Raw genomic sequence first — 23,947 nt, 5'->3', positions numbered from 1 at the left:
TAAAAAGAAGTTACTGGGCCGGCCCCGTGGCTTAGCAGTTAAGTGCGCATGCTCCACTACTGGCGGCCCGAGTTCTGACCCCGGGCGTGCACTGACACACTGCTTCTCCGGCCATGCTGAGGCCGCGTCCCACATACAGCAACAAGAAGGAAGTGCAGCTATGACATACAACTATCTACTGGGGCTTCGGGGAAAAAAAGGAGGAGGATTGACAATAGATGTTAGCTCAGAGCTGGTCTTCCTCAGCAAAAAAAGAGGAGGATTAGCATGGATGTTAGCTCGGGGCTGATCTTCCTCACACACACAAAAAAAGAAGTTATTAAAGCATCTCCAATACCTAGCCTCACTGTGCTCTCCTTGGTACAAGGAATAGGAATCCAAGCCCCGGAGGAAGGGGACTGATAAGAGCAGGGAGGAATCTCTTCAGCCCCAGATAGTGGGCTGGCATTCAGGGAAGAGCTCCAAGCCTGGTGAGGACCTGGCAGGTTGGGCCAGGAAAGGAGGCAGAGCTCCCGCCCAGAGGAGGAGCTGCAGGTAAGCGTCATTGCACGTGGAAGACTGCCACCTGGAAGCGACACAGGCCTCCAAGGTTCATCTCTGACACGGTGGATATTGGCTCTATGGATAGCGAGACCAATTTCAAGCCTCACTGGATGGTGAGGTTTTGCTCTATTTTCTGCCTTGACTTTGGAGCTGGGCTAAGCTTTCTTCCAGAGAGGGGGGCCCAGTTGTAGACAAAATTCTAAGAGTGATAGAATAGCATATCGTGGAAAAAGTCCTGTATTCTGGTGCCCAACATATGGGAGGGTGAGTGGAAGCTCAGCCACTTTCTAATGGATGGCTTTTAAATTGTTGTTGTGAAGATTAAATGAGATAATCCATGGAATGGCCTTGGCCTTGTATTCGGCCTATGGAGGTGATCGTAGCTAGTGGGCTAGCTATTATTACTATTATTATTTAGATGGTCTGATGATGATGGTGGTGATAATGACGATGAGATGAGATGATGAAGATGATGATGGAGGAGAAGACCGAGGGAGGGGGAAAAAAGGATGAGACTATCGCTAGTGATGGAAAAAGAGGTAAAAATTTAATCAATTTTTTTAATCAAATAAAATGAACCCCCAAAAGAGGCAATTATACTTAAATTGTAATGGGACATGGCTAGTTTGTCTTGCATAAGCCATCTCTCCCAGACACAGGAGTCTCATGTTTGTAAATTGGTTTATGGGGCACATTTCTTCCCACAGCCATTTAAAGACCTGTTTAGCCACAATAGGATAAAAACCCACGTCGGACTCTGTGCACTCAGGAAACATATTTTAAAACCCAAGGAACAAAGGTTTAAATAACAGAGCTGACAGCGAAGAGTTACAATCCCACACCTTTGTCAGTGTATGCAGATCTCTGACATTTCACCAAAGCTAAATGTTCCATCTCTAGAACCTGACTTGTTCTTTACTATTTTTATTGTGTTGCAGCTTCAAAAAAAAATTGCCAATTAAGTTAAACTAAACTGTCGCACAATCAGCTCCTATAATTACCAGCAATGGTTTATGATAGGTTCAAGCAAACAGAGGGTTTGATTTTTTTTTGCCAGAGTTGTAGTTTCTTTCTGTAGAAACAATTATCGTGGCAGTGCTTCCCAGCTAAGGGAAAACATAGCCCGAAGCCATCACATATTTCATTTTCAGTCCAGCAGTTTTAGAGTTCTTGCTTTTCCCAGTGACTATTCAATGGGAGCAAAACACAGCCAAAGGCTCTGGGTAAAGCATGGTCTCTCACGAAGCAGGCAGCGAGGCCACCAGAGGCTAGATGGGAAGAACGCTGCCCTGTTCTGGTGCTGCCAGCTTCTGACCACACGCATTCATCCACAGGATGGAGAAATGATGGCACCACATATCACAACCAAACTAATGCACTGTCTCCCCAGCAACAGACGTAGTGATGCACAAGGATACAACTCTGAAGTTAGATTTATTAACAATCAATACATGGCAAAGATATGTAAAAACTAGTTGGTAGGTGGCATAGGAATGTGTCTGGGTTTAAAGCCCTGTTCCATCACCTACTGGTTGAGCAAGTAACTTAATCTTATTCATTCTCAGTTTTCTCACGTGTACAATAGAGTTACCAGTAGCGTTTAGCTCAGAGAGCTGTTTTGCAGATTAGATAAGCTAATAGTGGGTTCACTCATTTATTCAACAAATATTTATGGAGCAGTTACTATGTGTCCAACATTGTCCTCTGTGCTGGGGATATAGCCATGAATAAGACAAAAGAAATAGTCCAAAGGAGCTTAGAGGAGAATTGTCTAGCTCAGTGCTAGGAACATAATAAGCACATGTAAGAAGTTAGCTATAGTTTTTATGTTTGTATTATTTTATTGTTAGATGTGGTTTTTGTTTTTGTTATTGTTAGCCATTACATTCTATACTCACGATGGGATGATATTTTATTATTCCCCCTTCATGATGGGAAAATGGAAGTTCAGAGCGCATAAGTAATTTATACAAGGTCATATGACCAGTATGTTAAAAAGTCAAGTGTCAAACCTAAGTTTATGGGACTTGAGTCCATATTCTACCCAAACTCAGGGCCCAGTGTTATTTCTAGTGAGTCCAGAATTCTAGGCCTCTACTCTGGGATCAGGCCATGGATTATGTGTTCCCCTTGCCTCTAGATCCTAGTATGATCCTCAATCATTATACGCTGTGATCCATGGCTTAACATTGTGGGCAAGCTTCTTTCCCTGGAGAGGAAATAAGGGCAGTGAATAGAAGTGAAGAACTGTTAATTTCTCTGTTAATCACAAAGAAGCACATTTCAATAATTATGGTGATTACACTTTGGTATGGGTTACGGTATAGGCAACCGTAAGAGGTGGTGAATTTTTTGTCTTTGAAATGTTCAAGTAGAAACTGCAAAAACACTGAATGAGAATGTAGCCCTGGGGGATTTAAATACCCATTAGGGAGCTGGTCCAGATCTCCTACTTCCCAAATCTGGCCTATCTTAAGAATCTCTCAAAGAGCTTGATAAAAATACAGACTTTCTGGGCTCCTTCCCAAAGTGTTAAGAATAGCTAAGATATTTAGTATTTAGTTCAGAAAGCTGTCTTGTAGATTAGATAAGCTAATAACGTATTCATAATTTTTTTTGTGTGTGAGGAAGATTAGCCCTGAGCTAACGTCTGTTGCCAATACTCCTCTTTTTTACTAAGGAAGATTGGCCCTGGGCTAACATCCATGCCCATCTTCCTCCACTTTATATGGGACGCTGCCACAACATGGCTTGATAAGCAGTGCGTCCGTGCGCGCCCAGGATCCGAAACTGCGAACCCTAGGCCAGCCAAGCAGAGTGCAAACTTAACCGCCATGCCACCAGGCTGGCCCCAACACATTCATAATATTTATTGATCAGTTACTATGTGCCAGGCCCTGTGCTGAGAGCTGGAGATACAACCATGAACAAAACAAACAAAATGGTCCCTAACTTAAAGGAGCCTGGAGAAAAATTTTCCAGCATGGTGCTTGGCACATAATAAGCATGCCATAAATGTTAGCTATGATTTTTACGATCGTATTGTTTTATTATACAGACTCATGAGTCATCTCTGGTCTTCTAATGTAGCCTGTCCTTAGACAGGTTGGACTGAAGGATCAGCTTTGAGACGTGACCATTTTGGGTCTCAGGAATGGTATCTTGCACAAACACTCCACAAGCATTTCTTGACTGGCTGATTATTGAATACACCACTAGTGCTTATTTATCTGCAGCACTGAGTTGTAGAAAAGCGGAAGACTAAAGGATGAACTGGTAGCTTTCTGGAAGTGCCACAAACTTCTTCTAGACTGTAGACTCCTGGAGGGCAGGACCCATGTTTATTTCTGCTCTGTGCCCATAGTGTCTAAGATACCACCTTGTACAAAATTGCTTATCAATAGCAGTTTATTTAGAAAATGGATAAAAAAAAATCGAGCAGTGTTTTCTGACTTGCCTGATCATAAGGTTCATTCAGAACCACTTCATATAGTATAGATTTTCATTACCCACCCCAGGCTGACTAAGTCAGAATTTCTAGGTAAAAGGTCTCTGGGAATCAGTGTCTTTAACAATCCACCTCCCCAGCGGCTGTGATGTCAGGAAGGTCAGGGGTACACTGAAGTAGGCTAACCTTCTCTGACTTGGCTAGACCTGAGACTTCTCTGGAATTCAGGCTCAGGGGAATCTCAGATGGGTTGAGCATCGGGGACCCTGGCCTGGAGACGAATTCTCATGCTTGCTTTTCCCCAGTTCATTTCTGAAACTGCCCTCCATGTGAGCAGCAGTGGCTTGTGCTGGATTAGGCTCTTGAGGTTAATTCACCTGGCTTTTCTGCCTCCTTCTTCCCTGTGCTAAGCATCTATTTCAGAAGAATTTCCAAAGAGTCCTTCTAAACGCTCATTTTAAGGAGAGAAGAGAAGCGACAAGAAATGCACCTTTTTTTTTTTTTTTTGCTTGCTGAAATCAAAACCTGCACTTTCTTCTTCTCCCACTGATTAGAATCTCAGCATTCCACTAAGACAATCTCCAAAAAAGGAAAAGCAAATGAGCAGGGCTGTTTCTGAGGATATGAAATACTTTACAATTAAATAAGGTACGGTCGGGCTCGGGGCTGATCACCGGTGATGGGTAGGTTTCTGTGAGGCTGCAAATGAATTCAGCGCGGGACAGCGTTCCAAATGGCTCCTACAAGCTTTCCCTTTATTATTTTTATTTGGTTATGTGCTGACTCTCATCCAGAATTGCACTTAATGCCCTAGTCTGAAGTTGTTGAAATGGCCCCCCATGGCATAGTGTGACAGTGAAAGGATATTGCCTTTGGAAGCTGCTAATGGTCCATGAAAAGGAAACAGCAGCAAACAGGAAAGCAACGCTCCAAAATAATGTCAGATAAAAATATTCACATCTTCACTTTCATGTCAATTTATTGAGAGAGAGGCGTGATCACAGGGAAGGCGAGGATTTCCAAAACAGGCAAAGGTAGAAAGAATGCAGGCATCCAAGGTTAAAAATATACCCACATTCACACATATATTTTTTTACAGTTCGTAATTAAAAGACAGAATTTACATTTGGAAGCCTAATTGAGCTCCATACTCTAAGCACAGAAGGGAAAGATCTCTGGAGCCATAATGGTGTGAATGGCGGTCAGATGTGGGCAGGGTTGGTAATTCATTGATCTAACCAGTCTGCATGGGCACTTATGTCCCAACCCATGTGTTAGGAGCTGGGGATATGGAAATGAGTAAGATGGGTCCCTGCCCGGAAGGAGTCCACTGCTGGCAGGGAAGAGAGACACAACACATATCTACAGGAATATGACAAGTCAACATACAATGCTGGAGGAGCCCAGAGCATTTAGGATTCAGGGCGGGGCTGGCATTGGGGTTTGTACATTACCAAGAAAAGGTGAAGAGAGGTGTTTGGTGGGAGGAGGGGGGAATGGTAAGAATGTTCCAGGCAGAGGGTAGGTTAGGTGCAAAGACACAGCATGGATAAGGGGTTGATGAGTTGGGAGAGCTTTGGGAAGCTCAATGTGGAAGAAACAAGGGGTGCTCATGGGAAAAAGGTCCAGGTAAGGCTAAGGCGAGGGTTGGGGGGTAGTTGGGCAGCAGGGAGACTCAGAAAGACCTGGTCAGATGTCATACAAGTCTCACTGGCTCCTAGTGACCAACAAACCCCTCAATATTGACAAGGATCCCCACATACTCTCCTTTTGTACTTAGGGAGTGTTTAGCTCTCAGGGTCTTAAGTGAGAGTGTGAGAGGAAACATCTCTTGCCTTTCGGCCTCTAGAACTTGACCCACATTACATTTGCCTTCCACACATACACTCAAAGGGAAGATGAGAAGACATTCCAGCCAGAAGCAATCTTTCTAGAAGAAAATAAGAAGTAATAAACATCATCACTTGAAACTCAGTTATGTGGCAATTTTATCCATCCATAAGAACTGACATATATTAAATGTTTAATATATACCAGATTCTACTGTAAGTGTTTTTTAATGTCTTATATTATTAAATCCTTTCAGATACACTATGAGGTAAGTACCTCTTTCCTTCTCCTTGAAAGGTTGAGGAAACTGAGTCATAGAGAAGTTACAAGCCCAGACGTCATAGCTAGTCCATCTGGCCTCTAGGATTCCAGAACATAGCCTTCACTTAGTCAGAATAGGGGAGAGAATTAAAGAAAACATAAAAATACTCCTAGCAGCAGAGATAAATTACTACATATTTATGTTAATTAATTAAATTAATGAAATTCATTCATTCAGATTCCTTCTCTCCTTCTCCCCCCTCTCCCCATGCATGATTTACATGATTTGTATATGTTGCATAATACAGTTATTTTGGTAAGGGTTACAAAGGCCTTTTGGTGTCAATTCAGAAATGCCATGGTTTAGTAAAGATGAATGGATAAAGACCTGGAAGACCTGGTCTTAGTCTTAATTCTGCTACTAATTAACTGTAATTTAGTCAAACTGATTGCTTTCCTTTTCTGGTTTCAATTTCCCCACCTGTGAAGTGGGTTGAGGTGTGTGGCTGAGGTGGCGCTGTCCAGCTTGGACATTGAAGAATCCTATGACCATCCTTGCCTGCCTTGCATGCAAGAACAACTCTGAACTCAGCTGTGCTACTTCCTGGGAGAGGTTTCCTGGGAAGGGTAATCAAGGAGAAAGATACTAGTCAAGACAGAGGCCCAGGAACCAAGGCCACAAAGCAGTGGTCCCATCTGTACACCTTGCTTATCCCACCTTGGAAGCCAGAATTTCTGCAAACCAATCTTCAGTCCTAATTCCATCCCCACAGACATGGATCCTGTAACCTCATCAAGGCACAACAGGAGAATAATAATAGCTAACATTTACTGAGATCTTACCATGTGCCAGGCATTGTGCTAAATGCTTTATCATATTTCACCTTCATAGTAAAACTATGCCCATTACACAAATGAGAAAGCTTCAGCTCGGGGAGTTGTACCTTGCCCAGTGGATCACAACTCAAAATTGGTAGAACCAGCATTTGAACCCAGGCTGCCTGAATGGTGCACTGGTGCACTTGACTCCAAGCAATGCTGCAAGATTCCCCCACCTTGCTCAGAACTACCATAACCATCAGGTATCAGAGTTTATTAAGAAGCTGGGAACCAGTTAGCTAACAACTTATTAAAACTGTTCTGATGCGTTTGGTACAGGGCTGAGTGCCTAGAGAGTAGCAGAGGTATAAAATGTGGTACCTGATTTCCAGGAACTATTTGTAATAAGTGGAGCAAACACTTATGGAGTGCTTACGAGATGTCAGGCTTTATTCTAAATGATTTACATGTATTAATTCATTACATCCTCATGGCAGTTCTATGAAAGAGATGCTATTACTTCCCAGTTTTTGCAGATGGGGAAACTGAGAGGTTAATAGCTTGCTCAGTCACATAGCTAATAAGTGGCAAAGTTGGGCATCACACCCAGGCCCCCTGGCTCCAGAGGCCGTGCGTTTAACCACCATGCTGTGCTGCCCACACATCCTCAGTTCAGCTCAAATTGAGAACTGTTTTGAGCCAGGGACCTATGCCGACAATCTACAGGCAATGCCCTGGGCACCAGGTTACGGAGAAGAGCCCTTGAACAGTGCTAGGCAGCATACGGTGGAAAGGGAGAAAGTGTGGAAGGGCAGAGGAGGGTGAGCTGGGAGGTGGGGATATCTAGGGATGGTAATCTTAGGGACAGAAGTGTCTTCCCTTCCAAGACCACAGCCTTGCCCCCCATTCTCCTGCCCACCCCTGTTCTGCACCCACCTCCAGGCTAACCCTTCAGGGCCTCCTTTCCCCTTCAGTTCTGCCCTTGGGAGCGTAACATGGGCGGGGAGTGGCAGGTACCCAGTGTACTCTGCAAAAGAACCCCACTGGAGAGTCTGGTCTTCTTCTGGATCTGCTCAAGCGAGGGCATCCTCAGAGCCTGAGGAGTAGTCAGGGGAGGGGGCATTTGGCCTAATCTAGACAGAAGCAAACCCCAATTCCGCTCTGGTGCAGACCCCAGGCCGAATCACACACCTTCTTCTGGCTCTTAGTTCAATGTTCTTTCCTGGGCGTTGAGAAGTGAGAGCAAAGAATCAAGGGTTATTTTTTTTTTTATTACACAAACCATGCAAAATTGGGGAGTAGGAAACATTTGTTCCAATCCTTCCTTTTGGGTCCCATGAATCCCAGACTCTGGCAGCTCTATGACTGTCTGAACGAAGCACACTCACCTCAGTCTAGATCACAGCCTCTTTCCCCATCGTGAGTTTCCTCTCCTAGGTTGCATTTCCTAGAGGCTTATTCTTTTCCAGGCAACAATAAGACAAAATGGATTAATCAGATCAGTTAACTTTTGCTAAATCCATAATGTATTTAAATGGAAAAAATCTCCAGCAGATGAAGAATTTAGAACCCAATAATCAGACCTTTGCGTATCCTTCACCCACATCATATGGTTTTCTTCTTACCTATTCATGAAGACAGCTGGCTGAGGGGAACCATGAGACAGCATCCTTCCCTCCCTCCCTCTCTTCCTTCTTTTTCCTTCCTTCCTTGCTTCCCTCCCTCCCTCTCCCTCCCCCTCCACTCTCCCTCTGACCTTCCCTTCTTGCTCCTCCTTTCCTCTGTCTCTCAAATAAGTATTTACTGAGATCTGATTGTGTGCAAGACTTCGGTATAACAATGTAAAATTTTTCCTGTAAATACCCAGTCAGTGTAGGCATTTAGGATAGCAGACCATGTTTAATGGAGCAAGAAAACTGTGAAACATTAGTAGGAACCATTTTATAGGTTAAAAACTCACTATGACTGCCCATTGTAGATCATGGCAAGTAATATATTTTCTTTTTCCCTTTAGTTATAGACTATAGTTGGTATGATTCAATATATGTATATTTAAAAAGACCCAAGAATTTATTGGCCGGTCATTTGACTATGCTCTTATAGATGTGGTAGACTTATTCCATATTACTTTTGCATGAGATTAATTTGAATCAATCTAAATTTGCATCATCCAATATGAGAGCCACTAGCCACATGTGGCTATAAGCACTTGAAACACAGTTAGCCTGAACTGAGATGTGCTGAAAATGTAAAATATACACCTGAGTTTGAAGATTTAATAGGAAAAAAGAATGTAAAATATCTCAGCAATTTTTATATTGATTACATGTTGAAATTATTTTGGATACACTGTGTTAGAGAAAATATATTATTAAAAATAATTTCATCTTTTACTTTTTTTATAATGACTACTAGAAAAATTTAAAAAGTTATATATTTCTATTCGACAGTGCTGGCCCAAACAGGACCTCCTCAAACCCTCAAGCCTCCGATTGATTTTCCAGCTGTGAAAAGACAACACTATACATTCAAAATGAATCAATAAACAAAAGTAACTGAGGAACAGTACACACAGGTGTTCATATGCACACGGTTCAGAGGGTTGAAAGCATAAAAGCCTTTATGGTCTTTAGTGGGTGAACATCAGTAATATGAAAATGCCTTTCAAATTAAATTTAAATGTGAACTCTACTGACCCACTGTCTTTGTCTGCCCAGGCTGTCAAAACAAAACACCGCGGACTGGGGGGTTTAAACAACAGAAATTTATTTCTCACAGTTCTGGAGGCGGGAAGTCTGAGATCAAGGTGGTGACCAATTCTAGTCCTAGAAAAGGGCTCTACCTGACTTGTGGTTGGCCACTTTCTTGCTACGTCTTCATGAGGGCTTTCCTCTATACTCACACTGGGGGCAGAGAGAGAGGGAGATGTCTCTCTCTTCCTCTTCTTATAAGGACAAAGTCTTATTGGGTTAGAGCCCCGCCTTTATGTCCTCTTTTAACCTTAATTACCTCCTAAAGACCCCATCTCCAAATATGATCACATTGGAGGTTAGGACTTCAGCATACGAATTTGGGGGTGGAGGGCGTTTTAGTTCATAACACTCAATTTGGCTATCCTTTGTTGAAAAGGGCAGGAAAATTTACTTTGTAACTGTCCGTTACATGTTGCCTAGAAATAAAAGATTTAATTTTCCAGTGCAATTATAACTTGGCTGTTTTCAATCTTGAGTATTTTTTCATCCTCTCTTCTTCTATACAGCAACAATAATAATAAAATAATAATAATAAAATTTAGGAGAAAAATATTACCCTAAGAGACAGCCATGTTTACTGTGTAGTGATTTCCCAACAGAAATTAATTCCAAGCAAATTTACATTCTACATTTAAAGAAGATATAAATAATTCATATTTTCATATCATCAACACCGTGCATTTCCTACACCAGGGTACCTGTAATTTTTTCAGTTTATCTGTTCTAAATTTTGGTTTCATAGCTCATTATCACGTTGCTTGTGCTTCTATTCCAAGGTGGTAATTTAATAATCTTCCTTAGAGTTGTGTTCAATTAAAATGTATTCGGTTTTACCATTCAAAACCTTTTTAGATTTTCACGTAATTGCTGTAGGCTTCGTTTTTCTGTACCATTGACATACCTTATTTGCTCATTACACTCACACAAATACCAAACCTTCTAAGTAAAGGAAATCCTTGACAGCCATGGGTCTATTGAGCTGCTTCTCCCTCCATACGAGACTCGTTCATGCCAGCCTCTCATAAGGAACTGATTCAGCAAAGTTTTCTTTCTAGCATCTTCAACATTTTGATTACACAGTCTATTTAATGGGCTGCACAGTGTAGAAAACTGAGTAGAATTTTTTTTTATCAACTCCTGTTGCTGTTTTGAAAAGTCCATATTGTCTATTTATATTGCAATGCTACATTCAGCATCAGTCTGCATATTACATATTCATGGCATATATCTAGAAAGATTTACAAGCAAGGACCCAGGGAATTCCAAGCTGTAAATTGCAGAAACCTCACTGATTTCTTCACGAAAGTTTGCAAATTGTAGATCGTGTGTTTTGTCAGAGAAGCCATCTAAAAGTTGCAAAAGCATTCTATCTACCATCTATAATACTTTCACTTGAAAGATGATATAATATGCTTCAAGTTATTTTAAAAAGTCAAATAGGATATAAAAGGTAAAATATAGAATTTTAGGTCAAATTTCACCTATTGCATCAAGACATGATGAAAATTTTAATACTATCCATAGTGGCCTATGTTTCAAATAACTCTGGCAAAAGTAATATAATGGTAATTTGGGGAAGCAAGTAAGCCACTTACCAGGGTTCGGAGGCTGGCAAAGCCACTAAACTACCCAGTGGTCTCTATGAAAACAACACAAGAGAACCTGCAAAGAAGATCACTGACCTGAGAGTTCTCCTATTGTACCTGAGAATCACCATTCACCCCCTTGGATTTTGTCCACCTCTGTTGAAAGGTAAAGATGAATGAGAGAAACAGAGGTCAGATGTGTGGTAGGACAGGTGAACAGCTGAAAGTCAAGGGAGAAATGTGATGGTGGCTGTGGCCCCAAGACTTGGGAACAGTCCCTCTCCATGGAACGCCTGGATCAAGTTGCTCACAGGGACTGAAGAAGTCTTTTCATTCTTGCTAAGTTGCCATTTTATTTGAGTGGATCAAGAACCCACAATTTATGTGGATATAAATACAGACCTTTGAAAATATGGGGAGGGTGAGCTTAAAGCACGGTAATAATTCCATTTTCTTAATCCAAAAAGGAAAATGACTGTAATTAGGCTGAGATGTCTGCCAAGTTTCAGCCTAGAGGGACTATTTTGGCCAAGCTATAAGCCCCTGAGAATAGAGGCTCATAATGGACGCATCAAATCACACTTAACTATGGCAGAACAAGTAGCTGCTTTGTAATGCAATCACTCAGTGATCATGCCTCATGTTAGCATTTTAATTAAAATAAAGAATACTTCCTCCTTTTTACTGTCTATCACCCTCTTCTCAGATATTATTACCAGATAAGACATTTAGATTAGGGAAAAAATCCATAAAATACAGAAGTGGAAACGAAACATCAACTTCCTCATGCCCCTGTTCACAAGATCCCTCCATTAAGACAGGTTGGGAGGCGAAGAACATAGATAAGATAAGATAAGCCTCACGAAAGACCCAGGTTTTGGTGTATTGGTGCCTCAGTCTATTCAGGGTGAACCTCAAATCCATTAGGGATATAGGGAATTTCATTTTTAGAGAAGTTGAGTATAGTTTAATTAATTATAGTTGCAGAGCACTAACTGGAACCTTAATGACTTGAGAGAATGAATTCGCCTCCCAATGAGCCTAAAATCCTCTCAGGGAACATTTACACATAGGGAAAATCAAAATGATTATTAAATTAAGTTAGCACATTCAGAAACTGCAGCTATGCCATGGATTTCATATCCCATCCAATGGAGACTTCCAGAGCAGAGTGGCACCTGGCTTAAGATCCAAGTCCAGCTTAGATGAAAACTCATAATAGCAGCAAAGCTTAGCCTGAAAGGTAATCATATCTTGGTATCTAGGGGTAATTGACATGTGTGATGAACAGGGTGTTATTCAAAATATTTATCATCCAGACATGAACATAAACCAATCAAGAGAGATGTTGGCTATGAAGAACTCTAATGGTCATAGTGGAGGGTACTGACTGAACATCAGCCTCAGTTACACAGAAGGTGAAATGGGGAGAGGGGAATCTACCCAGGCTTCAGTAAACGAGACTTTATGAAACTATATGAGACCAGGAAGAAAGAGGAAGGAAAAAGATGCTTGTGTCCTCCCCACCAATCTGTTCCCTGACCTTGAGATGTGAGGCCTACATCTGTAAAGAGATGAGACATCCATGCATCTTCTGTACTTCTTGAAGTACGCTGGAAGCTGGCTGGAGGATGACTAGCTGATCTTTTTCCGATTCCAGTCTTCCCACATCTGTATGGGGGCTGAAAATGCCAGAAAACAGCAAGACAGGAAACGGAGCTGAGGGAGGGCTGATGGTGGTACAGTACATTCTGGGAAATGTCCACCCAAACAAAGCACTTCAGTCAGAGACACAAGCAAGAATAAATCTAGAAATAGCAATTGTGAAAAAGAGAAACAAAGTTGGAGGACTCACATTCACTGATTTCAAGAAGTATTATAAAACTTTAGAAACCAAGACAATATGGTAATGGTGTAACAATAGATATGTAGACATACTCTGTAACAATGAAATAGAATTGAGAATCCAGAAATGAACCCTCACATTTATGGTCAATTGATGTTCAACAAAGGTGCCAAAACAATTCAATGCGGAAAGGTTAGTCTTTTCAACAAATGGTACTGGGACAACTGGATAGCGACAAGCAAAAGAATGAATCTGGACCCCTACCTCATACCATACACAAAAATTAACTCAAAATAGGTCAGGGACCTCAATGTAAGAGCTAAAACTGTAAAACTCTTAGAAGAAAACATAGAAGTAAATCTTTGTCACCTTGGGTCAGACAAAGCTTTCTTAGTTACAACATCAAATGCTTAAGTGACAAAACAAAAAAGACAAAGTGGACTTCATGAAAATTATAAATTTTTTCTCTAACAAATGACACCATACAGAAATTGAAAAGACAACCCACAGAATGGGCTAAAATATCTGAAAATTATATGTCTGACAAGAGACTTATATCCAGAATATACAAAGAACTCTTACAACTCAACAGTAAAGAGACAAATAACCCAATCAAAAATGGGCAAAGGCTCTGAATAGACATTTCTCCAAAGAAGAGATACAAATGTCCAATAAACTCATAAAAAGATACTCAACATTATTAATCATTAGGGAAATACAACATAAAACTACAATAAGATACCACTTCATACCCATTAGGATGGCTGTAATAAAAAAGATAGACAATACCAAGTGTTGACAGGATGTGGAGAAAATAGAACTCTCATATTCTGCTGGTGAGAGTGTGAAATGTTGCAGCACTTTGCAAAACAGTTCAACAGTTTCTCAAAAAAGTTAAACATGGGGTTACTCTAATATCCAATAATTCCATTCCTAGCTATATACCCAAGAGAAATGAAAACATATGTCCGCACAAAATTTTCACGTAAAGATTCATAGCAGCATTATTCATAATAGACCAAAAATGGAAACAAGCCAAATGTCCATCAATTAGTAATTTATGGAATACACAACAAAATGTAGTATAGCCATACAATGGAATATTATACAGCCATAAAAGGAATGAGGTACTGATACATGCTACCACATGGATGAACCTTGAAAACATTGTGCTAAGTGGAAGAAGTCAGTCAGAAAAGGCCACATATTATATGGCCTTTTCCCATTTATATGAAATGTCTAGAAGAGGCAAACCCATAGACATAGAAAGTAGATTAGTGGTTGTCAGGGGCTGGGAGGAAGGGAGAATGGAGAGGGACTGCTAACGAGAATGGAGTTTCCTTTTGGGATCATAAACATGTTCTAAAATAGATTATAGTGACAGGTGTACAACTCCATGACTATGCAAAAAATCACTATACTATATAATTTAAGTGGGTGAATTTTATGGTATGTACAATATCTCAAGACAGCTTAAAAAAATAAACACAGGGTTTTGAGTGGGAAAGTTTGTCATCCAAGGGAAATTTGGAGTTTCACATCCAAAAGCAATTGAAATATAGTTTCAGATACAGAGGAGACTGAAAATGTACCATTTAAAAATATTAATTGGTGATACATTTCAACTAATATAGAAAGGGATCAAAAAAGGTAACGTGGCAAGACTACAGTTGTCTATCCAGTATCAATTTTCCCTTTCTACTGTACTAATAGAACCCCAGTTGTGTTGGAGTTGGCAATGCGTCCATCTAAAAGCCACAAGTCTCCCTTATAGCTGGGTGTGTGTGGGAGGAAGGCTGAGCAGACAGTTCTGGCCAATGAGATGTAAGCAGAGTGTGCCGGTGTTTCTGCGGAAGTATTGCTTTCTTGATATAAGCACAGTCTTCCTTTCTTCTTAGGGCCCCTCCTTCCTGTCTCCTGGCCCTAACGCAGTCATCTTGTTAGCAAGAGGGAAAAGACCACACTGCAGGGATAGCACCAAAGACCCTGGGTAGCCAACAATGTTATGAAGCTGCTGTACCTGTCTTGCTTGCTCTACTCTTAGACTTCTTATTACATGAAAGAAAATAAACAGCTATGTTGTCTACACAACTTTTATTTGTATTTTCTGTTACATGTTGCTGAATTCAATCTCTAGCCAACAAAGGTTATGAACTACTGGGTTTAAATATTGCAACCAGTTAAGTTAGATGTACGTCTAAAGAATATTCAAAAATCTGGCTATAAAACAATGAAAATATCAAACATTACCCTCCAAAGAGAAAAAATGTAAAGAAAGAACTAATGATGTAATGCATTATTATATATTTCTTTTTATAGTCATAAACATGTTCTAAAATAGATTGTGATGATGGGTGCACAACTCTGTGAATACGCTAAAAACCAGTGAACTGCATAATACAGAATGTTATATTCTGGATCTAAATCTCAAGTGTTAATACAGATCAAGTAAGAGGAGTGCAAGGAAGTATAATAAAGGGAAATTTAGAAATTAATAACTATATCTCTTAAATAATAGGATATTAAAGATATTCCATTCTTGAATTTTATCACAAGAAAAATATAGGTTAGAATTTTTTTTCAACAAATGTTAACTACTAGTAGAAATTTAAGACAGAAGAGAGAAGAAAAAAGTAAAGAAATTATCCTCTATATAATACTAAAAGATTTTTTTAAAAAAGGAGAAGCATGATGAGAGGATTAAAGTCAATTATAATAGTAAATTGAAAAGTCACATTTCAGACTGGGTAAAAAAAATATCATCTTATTTCCAGTAGACATATTGCAGCAGACAAATGTTAGTTGGTTAATCACCCAGATATTTTCAACTCCTTCCCCTCTGCGTTCTCTACTACAGAGTCTAGAACAGATTGCAGCTAGGGGTAGTCGTGTGATACAGTTCTAGCCAATGAGCTGGAAGTACGTGGTGTCTGGGAAAGCTTTTGCTTTTCATATAAAAGGAACTGACATAGCTGGTGCCATCTTTTTTTTTTTTTTTTGAGGAAGATCAGCCCTGAGCTAAATCCATGCCAATCCTCCTCTTTTTGCTGAGGAAGACCGGCCCTGAGCTAACATCTACTGCCAATCCTCCTCCTTTTTTTCTCTTTTTCTCCCCAAGGCCCCAGTAGATAGTTGTATGTCACAGTTGCACATCCTTCTAGTTGCTGTATGTGGGACGCGGCCTCAGCAGGGCCTGACAAGCGGTGCATCGGTGCGCACCAGGGATCCGAACCCGGGCCACCAGTAGCAGAGCGCCCTCACTTAGCCACTAATCCATGGGGTCGGCCCCTAGCTGGTGCCATCTTTACCCTTTCTTCCTGACTTGAAAATGGTTATGATGTCCAGAGCTGCAGTATCCATCTTGCAACCATGAGGCAACAAAGCAACATGCTAAAGCTGGATAGCATTATGAAAGGAGCCTACGACCTCCAAAAGTCTTAAAATACAAAACAAAACAAAATAGAAAAGCAAATAAGATTATATTTATTTGTTTAATCGATGGTTAGTTCTGATCTCTGACTTACAGCTGAAAGCTTTCCTAGCTGATATTTACAATATATATAAAATAAAGTGACAGAAAAAGTTTAAAAGGAATACATTGTGTGAGGACGAGTAAGAGCATTAACACAAAAAAACATGTTCCTATGTTAATGTAAGACAAAATAGGGCTGGCCCCGTGGCTTAGCGGTTAAGTGCGCGTGCTTCGCTATTGGTGGCCCAGGTTCGGATCACAGGCGCGCACCGACGCACCGCTTCTCCGGCCATTCTGAGGCTGCAACCCACATACAGCAACTAGAAAGATGTGCAACTATGACATACAACTATCTACTGGGGCTTTGGGGAAAAACAAGGAGGAGGATTGGCAATAGATGTTAGCTCAGAGCCGGTCTTCCTCAGCAAAAAGAGGAGGGTTAGCACGGATGTTAGCTCAGGGCTGATCTTCCTCACAAAAAAAAAAAGAAAAAAAAGACAAAATAGAATGAAGAAAAACATTCGAATGAAGAGGGCCTTATCGTACTGATATGACACTTATCAGTGACACTACAAGGACCATGCAGCTCTATGTGACGATATAAAAGTTTGTTGAAATATGGAAAGAAAATTTGAAACCAAAAGAAAAATATTTTATAGAAACACAGTAGTGGTGGCAGTTTTTTTAAACCTCTATCCAAATAAAATAAATAATAGGTCCATTTAAAAAGCATCTATGTAGGAGGATAGTTTACAAGATAGATACAGGGAAAACTTTTTTCAAAGAACTCAAATTAAATATGGAAAGTAGGAGGTTGAGAACAGCAAAGGAAAAGGAAAAAGTAGAAAATTAAACAAAACAGTAATATAATTGGTAAATTTATGCAACAATTGTTTCTTTACAAAGACCAATGGAATAGGCCATTCTGACATGGGTAAAAATGACAAGAAAGAAAAAACACAAATATGCAACCTTTAGAATTAGGATATAGAATATAGACAAGAGAATGTAACAACTAAAAGTGAATACTAGCCATAACTCTTCAGACTTAAATTTGAAGATACAGATAAAATGAATAATTTTCTAGGAAATATAAATTACTGGATCTAACTGAAGAAGAGGAAGAAAATTTGAATATATCAATAGTCATGGACAAAATTGAAAATATATTCCAAAAATTACTTAGCCCAGATGGTTTTACAGGCAGGATTATAAACTGTGTAAAAAATGGATACATTTTATATAATCCCAGGGCAAAGTAAGAGATGGAAATTCCTCAAACGATGTTAGTAAGTTAGCAAAACTTTGATACTAAAACATCATTTTAAAATAGGTTTCTACAAAACTGAAAGTAAATGTCACTTGCTAATACAGAAACAAGAAAAAACCATTAACAAAAAAGAGTATATATACCACGGCCAAAAAATAGTTCAGTCAGAAACTTAGGAATGATTTAACATTTTGAAATTAATGTAATCCATAGTAATAATAGCCAAATGAGAAAAAGCATATAATCATCTTGGAAAATGCTAAAAATATGCATTCCTGTTTTAAAAAGAAAAGAAAAGAAATCCATATGTAAATAGGAGAAAGGAGAACACTTTCTACACATGGCAAAACTCTAGAGTACGAATGGCAAATGGTTTTCACAGTCTTTGCTCACTGCTACCAGTCGGCGGTAGCTAAGGGGGTGCCTGTGGGGGTAGAGGTGCAGTGTACTAACATCACCCAAGTTCTGCAGAGAGAGTTCTGAGGTTGAGTCCCAATTTCTACCATTAGCACAGGGCTGGGGAAAGGCAGCACGTATTCCATGAATGCCATGAAATCAAGAATAAGACTAGAATGTTGGTTTTCATGTGATTATTCAACATTTCCTGAAAGTTCTAGCAAATACAACATGATGATTGTTGGAAAGGAGGGGTAAAAATGCTATTATTATTTCTAATGATGCTGCTTAGCTTGAGTTAAAGCGAGACCTTGTTAAGTGAAGATAGCCATTATGGCGATTCCTATAGCAAGGGAATGTAATGAAAACAACAGAAGGAACCTGCGGAAGCAAGTCAACCACCCTGTCTTTTCTCCTTCATGCTTGTCTCCCCTTTGGAAATGAAGCATCCCCAGCACCAGTCTGGCCCCAAAGCATCCCCAGTGGAGTATATTTCCAAGGAATTATGGGCTTATGAGGCATGAGAAATATCCAAAAAACAAGGAGGCAATTTATAGTTACAAGAAGAACAAAAGCCAGCAAGGCAGGAGTGCTGGATTTCACGCTGCCTTGGCTGTGCTGCCTTTGCTGTACAGCCTTATGAATATCAGCTGACTTTTGTGATCATTACCTGCAACATAAGGAGTCGTAAAAAAAAGATCTCTAACCCGACATCCTTTTCTACTATATAATCACATCCTTTACTAGCAAAAATAAATGTACTTTCTAGTGAACTGAGCCCAAAAATTGGTCACACCAAGAATCATCAAATTATTATTATTATAATCACATTATCTTTGAGAAAATAAAACTAGGATAACAATCTTATCTCTGCTTTTGCTAAATAAAGTCTTTTCGTATAATCTGTGCTAAAATATGTTGAACACTGAATTATTATCTGAATGGAGTTCTATTTGGCAACTGGTTTAATCAACTGTTTCACAATTTGTCATACATTTATGCCAGTTAATTTGGTTGTCTGAAAATGGGAAATTTACTTTTAAAGATTGTGATTATCATGAGTGGCACCACCCTTCCCACTCCTAAATTAAATATTACAAATTTGAATAATAATGCCCAATCTGCCTATAAATGAACAAGCAAATAAACAGATAAATCAATATCCTTAATTTTCAGGAGGAAAGGAAAATAAAGTAATAATCTTTCCCTCATCAACACCTCTTAGTTACTACATCATAATCATGAGGTAGTATTTTCACAATTGCTTTTGGATGTGTGACCTTTGGTAATTATTTATATGACCTATTTTCAAATACATTCCTAAACGCACTGAATGCACAAATTAATTTTTAACATCACTCATTCTGTTTCTGCAAGAATTTCAAAAGACACCTTCAGAAGACAGAAAACCCTGGAATGAAAGAAAGTTAAGGAATAATAATATTTCTAGTTCACCTTTAGTAAGAGTTCATTCTGTTCAAGTTGATGCTCTAAATGTGAAGAGTGATTAAGAATGCAGACTTGGGAAACAAAAATCAGCTCTGACACTTACTAGCCTCTCTGTGCCTCCGTTTCTTCATCTGCCAAGTGATAAAAACAGCGTTTATCTCACGTGTCCGTCATTAATCAGGTAACGGCTAAAGTGCGTAGTCACAAATGTGAGCTTCTATTTTTTTGTGGATTATCTCATTTCATCCTCACCACAGCTCTAAAATGTCACCATGGGGTTCCTCCTTTCACAATTGAGGAAAGGTTAAAGGTTAAATGATCACCAGAGGCCACACAGCCTGAAGGAGCTGAGATCCAATCTAGGCAGTTCTTTTCGGAGTCTGCGCTCTTCGGCACTGCACATCGCTGTCTCCCCTGGAGTCCTCCCGGACAGTCATCAGACTTAGGGGTTACAGGTGAAAACTGCAGAAAAGAGGTCTTAACATTAAGACCATAGAGGAGGGCAGTTGTGGGAATTTTCCAAATTTGTCTGCCTGGGAACTGAGGTCACAAACTGTTCCCTTTATAATTAACCAGCCATCTTCCCAGTCAAACACAGTTCAACCAGAATTTATGAAGCAAAGTCTTTATGCCAGACCCTGTGTTGGATTTTGAGGTTAATAAAGAGAGAAATAGATAGAGAAGCTGGCCTGAGGGAGCTCATCTAGTGGAAGAGATAGATATGCAAAGAAAAACAAAAAGAGATGATGATCACACCATGTAGTAAACTCTATAGTAAAACTATGTAGGAGGAGCAATGGTTACATAGATGAGGAAGTCAGAGAAGATTTTAAAGAAGTGGCAATTTGACTGAGTTTGAACAAGGAGGCTCTAAGGCATGAAAATGCACACCTGCTTGTGCCCATATGGTAGGGATGGTGCAGAGGGCGCTGAGTGGATTGGTTGAAAAATTAGGCTAAACAAGGAGATAGGGACCAGGATGTGAGGGGCTATAAATGCCATAAAGAAGAGTCAGAATTTTATTTCAGACACAGTGAAGAGGTATTCAAAGTTGTTTCTGCTGTCTAAAACAGGGAAGTAAAATGGGAAAGACTTCCTTTTTAAAATAAAAATAAAACACATGGAAACCTATGGCTGCAGTGACGACTGAAGAGACTGGAGGCAAGGAGAAGGGTTTAGGAAATAATCTCACCCAGCAGGGAAGGTGAGGGAAACCTCTATTTTCTCCCTTCTGGAACCTTTCCTGAGGACCTTGCTGAGGAAGAGGGTCACAGATGACCAACTGCCTCCATGGGTCCAGAGGACACAATCCCCCTCCTTCCGAGGGCTTGGGTGGACTCAGGATGAAGAGACGAGCCCCCATTCCATGCTTCTTTGAGGCCTCACTTCTATACAGCCACTGTGTGAGGGAGCGGGGGTCAGAGCAGAAGTATTAATGCCTTGTATAACCTCAAATATGAGAAGCCCATTACCAGATTTCATCCCCGTCTTAAATTCCTTAGATTAAACTCCAAATTTCCTGAGGTTTTCCTCACTAGTCTTGTCTTGAAATTGTTAATTTTATAATTCTCTTCTACACTGATAACAAGTTTTCTAATTCTTCTATATTTGGAAGCTCAAAAGCAGAGAGAATCCCTTGGGGTAAGATGACAAAGACAATCACCTATATAGAGCTTACAGGCAACAAATGGCTTTTAGACCAAAAAAATTTCTATATTTATAAGGTGACTTACAAATACATATACTTTAATGCTGTATTCCATTACCTTAGGTTGGCAGGAAGATGCAGCTTTTGGAGTGGGAGCAAGGCATTTAGGCAAAAGAGAAAGTAATAAATATCTCATTAATTATTTATCACTTTGATCTCCTGGAGAAATAAAAAAGAAGCAACTGAGCTAGCATGTTTGTGTTCTCTGAGAATTTCAAGTATTTGTGAAAAGAAAACAAAAATCCTACATTATGAAGATAATGACAGTATACATATTTTTTCAATATGCAATCAATTTGACCCTGAAAGTGAAGGTCAACATTAATGGGAAAATGTGGTTAGGAGCTAAGCATACTCTTGAAGTGAAGAGTTGGGAAGAGTGTGAACGATTTGGAAGGAAGGAGATCCATAGGAAGAGTAGGAGGAAGAAAAGGTTTTGCCCTTCTGCCCTTGCCTTGTATCTACTGCTACTATTCCTCAAGGGACTACTTGTCTCACATCCTTCCATAGATCCATTGAAGGGGTAAGGGAGAGCAGAGCTCTGTGCCATAGCTTATGGACTTCCTGCCAAGATGGTTGCCTCTGCACTGACATGACTTTGGCATGGTATAAAGCAAAATGCCCAGTTCTACCAGGGTGGAGATGTTCTTCTCTTGGCCTTTATTTCAGCATCACCTTTGCTAGGAACCTCTAGCTACCTCTCTGGATCTCCTACACCTCAATATCTGCTTCCTGCCTGTCCACTCTCCCTCATCCCAGTTCTACTCCAAGGAAGATGGGCCCCAGATCGCTAAAGACAATCAGATCTTCTGCACTTTGAACGTATATCCCCCTGCCCCACAATTTATTTTATCATGTTATCATACTGCGGATCAGAGAGAGAACTGATCCAACAGATTGACACATGCTGGAATCATTCATGAAAGTTCTTATAAATTTTTAGAACATAAGAAAATGAATGAGGTTATGAGCTCAAACTATGTACAGGCCAGATTGATTTTGTATTGTTCTGCTCTGTTTAGTTCTTACCAGTCTGTTTCATGGCCAACAACCCCATCTCCACCCTATAACAAAATCTCTTGTCCAAACCATCTCCTGTGGCTACAATACGAGGAAATAGAATAAATCATCCCAAAACCTCCCCTCATCTAGAAAAATACCTCAGCACAAACCCTTCAGGCAGGAGCATTAGTTATTTTGTTTGTAAAGATTTTCCTTTCTTCTAGGATTGCCCAACATGAGCATTGTTCAAGAGTTATATTTGAGAAGACTGAAGTGAAGGTCAAGTATTCCACTTTCTAGAGCCAAACGCGGTGCCCTGGCACATGAGAACTATTCAAAGAATGGTTACCCAATGCCTAAGGCATATTCCAAAAGCTAGTCATCGAGCCGCTGCATGATGTTTAGAATGTTTCCGTTGGTACAACCTGTGCCCATCATTTCCTCTGAGAAAGACTGTGAAAAACTGATGTGATTTCTAGAGTTCACGTGAAAGTGTTTACTTACACATGGCAGTCCCTCCCTCTCTCTCTCCCATGTTTCCTTCCTCTTGTTACCTTCATTCTCTCATTCTTTATTCATGTGTTATTTTGTTAATTTTTAATAAATAAAGAGCTGCTAATTTAGAAATATAATGTGTGCCTAACCTCATTCTGGATTTGAAAACGAGAATTCCCAGTTTTCTAAAAATGTTGCTTTTAGTTGTCATTATTGATACACTGCACTTCACCTTCCTGGTAAAGACCCTGCTAAAGTCATCATTTGGTATTAAAAAATACCAAGAGTATTTTTTTAAATTTAATGGACATTTTAACTTACAAAAATTTAATTAAAAGTGAAAATTTTAAAAAACACTTTGGGAAACACGACAAAATTAAGAGCTAGAATGATTTTCAAGTCTTCGTCAGCAGGGAACCGAAGTGAACAGTCATATACAAGTCTGCTTACATGGATGCCGTTAGATCTGCAAAGCCATCATTGTATAGCAAATGGCAGGTGATCAAACACACATATGAGAAAGCTATACAAAAAAGGAAGCACTATGGTGAAAACCAAGACTATTCGGATAGAGAGATTCAGGAAGCAAGCCTGAGGAACGGGAGAGAAAAAGATGCTGAGAAAAAAATGTGGAAGTGTGAAAGGTAAGTTCCATAGTCCATACACTGCAAAGGTTGGGCAAAATTCAACGAGTAATACATCCAAATACATGACATATGGCTAATCATATTCTGCTAATGACATAAATGATAGATAGACAAATACATAAAGAGAAAAAAATAGACGGCAAGCCCTCCAAAGAGGAGCTAAAACTTAAAATGTAGAGGTATCACTCAGGATATGGAGATAACCCAAGTTCACACAACAAGACTGGCCCACATGAGTACATTTTTCTCTGGCTCCATCATCATCTGTCTCCTGATGGAAGTTTGAGCGCTGCCTCAAATACCTCCACACTGGTTCCGGGGATGGGTCCTTCCAGCTAGCCCATGCCTCAGTCAGACGTATTTCTTCCTGTTCAGGCTGCTGTGAACATCTGCTGAGCCCAGGACCCAGAGCACCTGAAGTG

The sequence above is a fragment of the Ceratotherium simum genome, chromosome 1, assembly GCF_057802395.1.
Source record: "Ceratotherium simum simum isolate JZ-2026a chromosome 1, ASM5780239v1, whole genome shotgun sequence".
In the NCBI taxonomy this organism is placed as follows: domain Eukaryota; kingdom Metazoa; phylum Chordata; class Mammalia; order Perissodactyla; family Rhinocerotidae; genus Ceratotherium; species Ceratotherium simum.
This window is presented reverse-complemented; position numbering follows the sequence as displayed.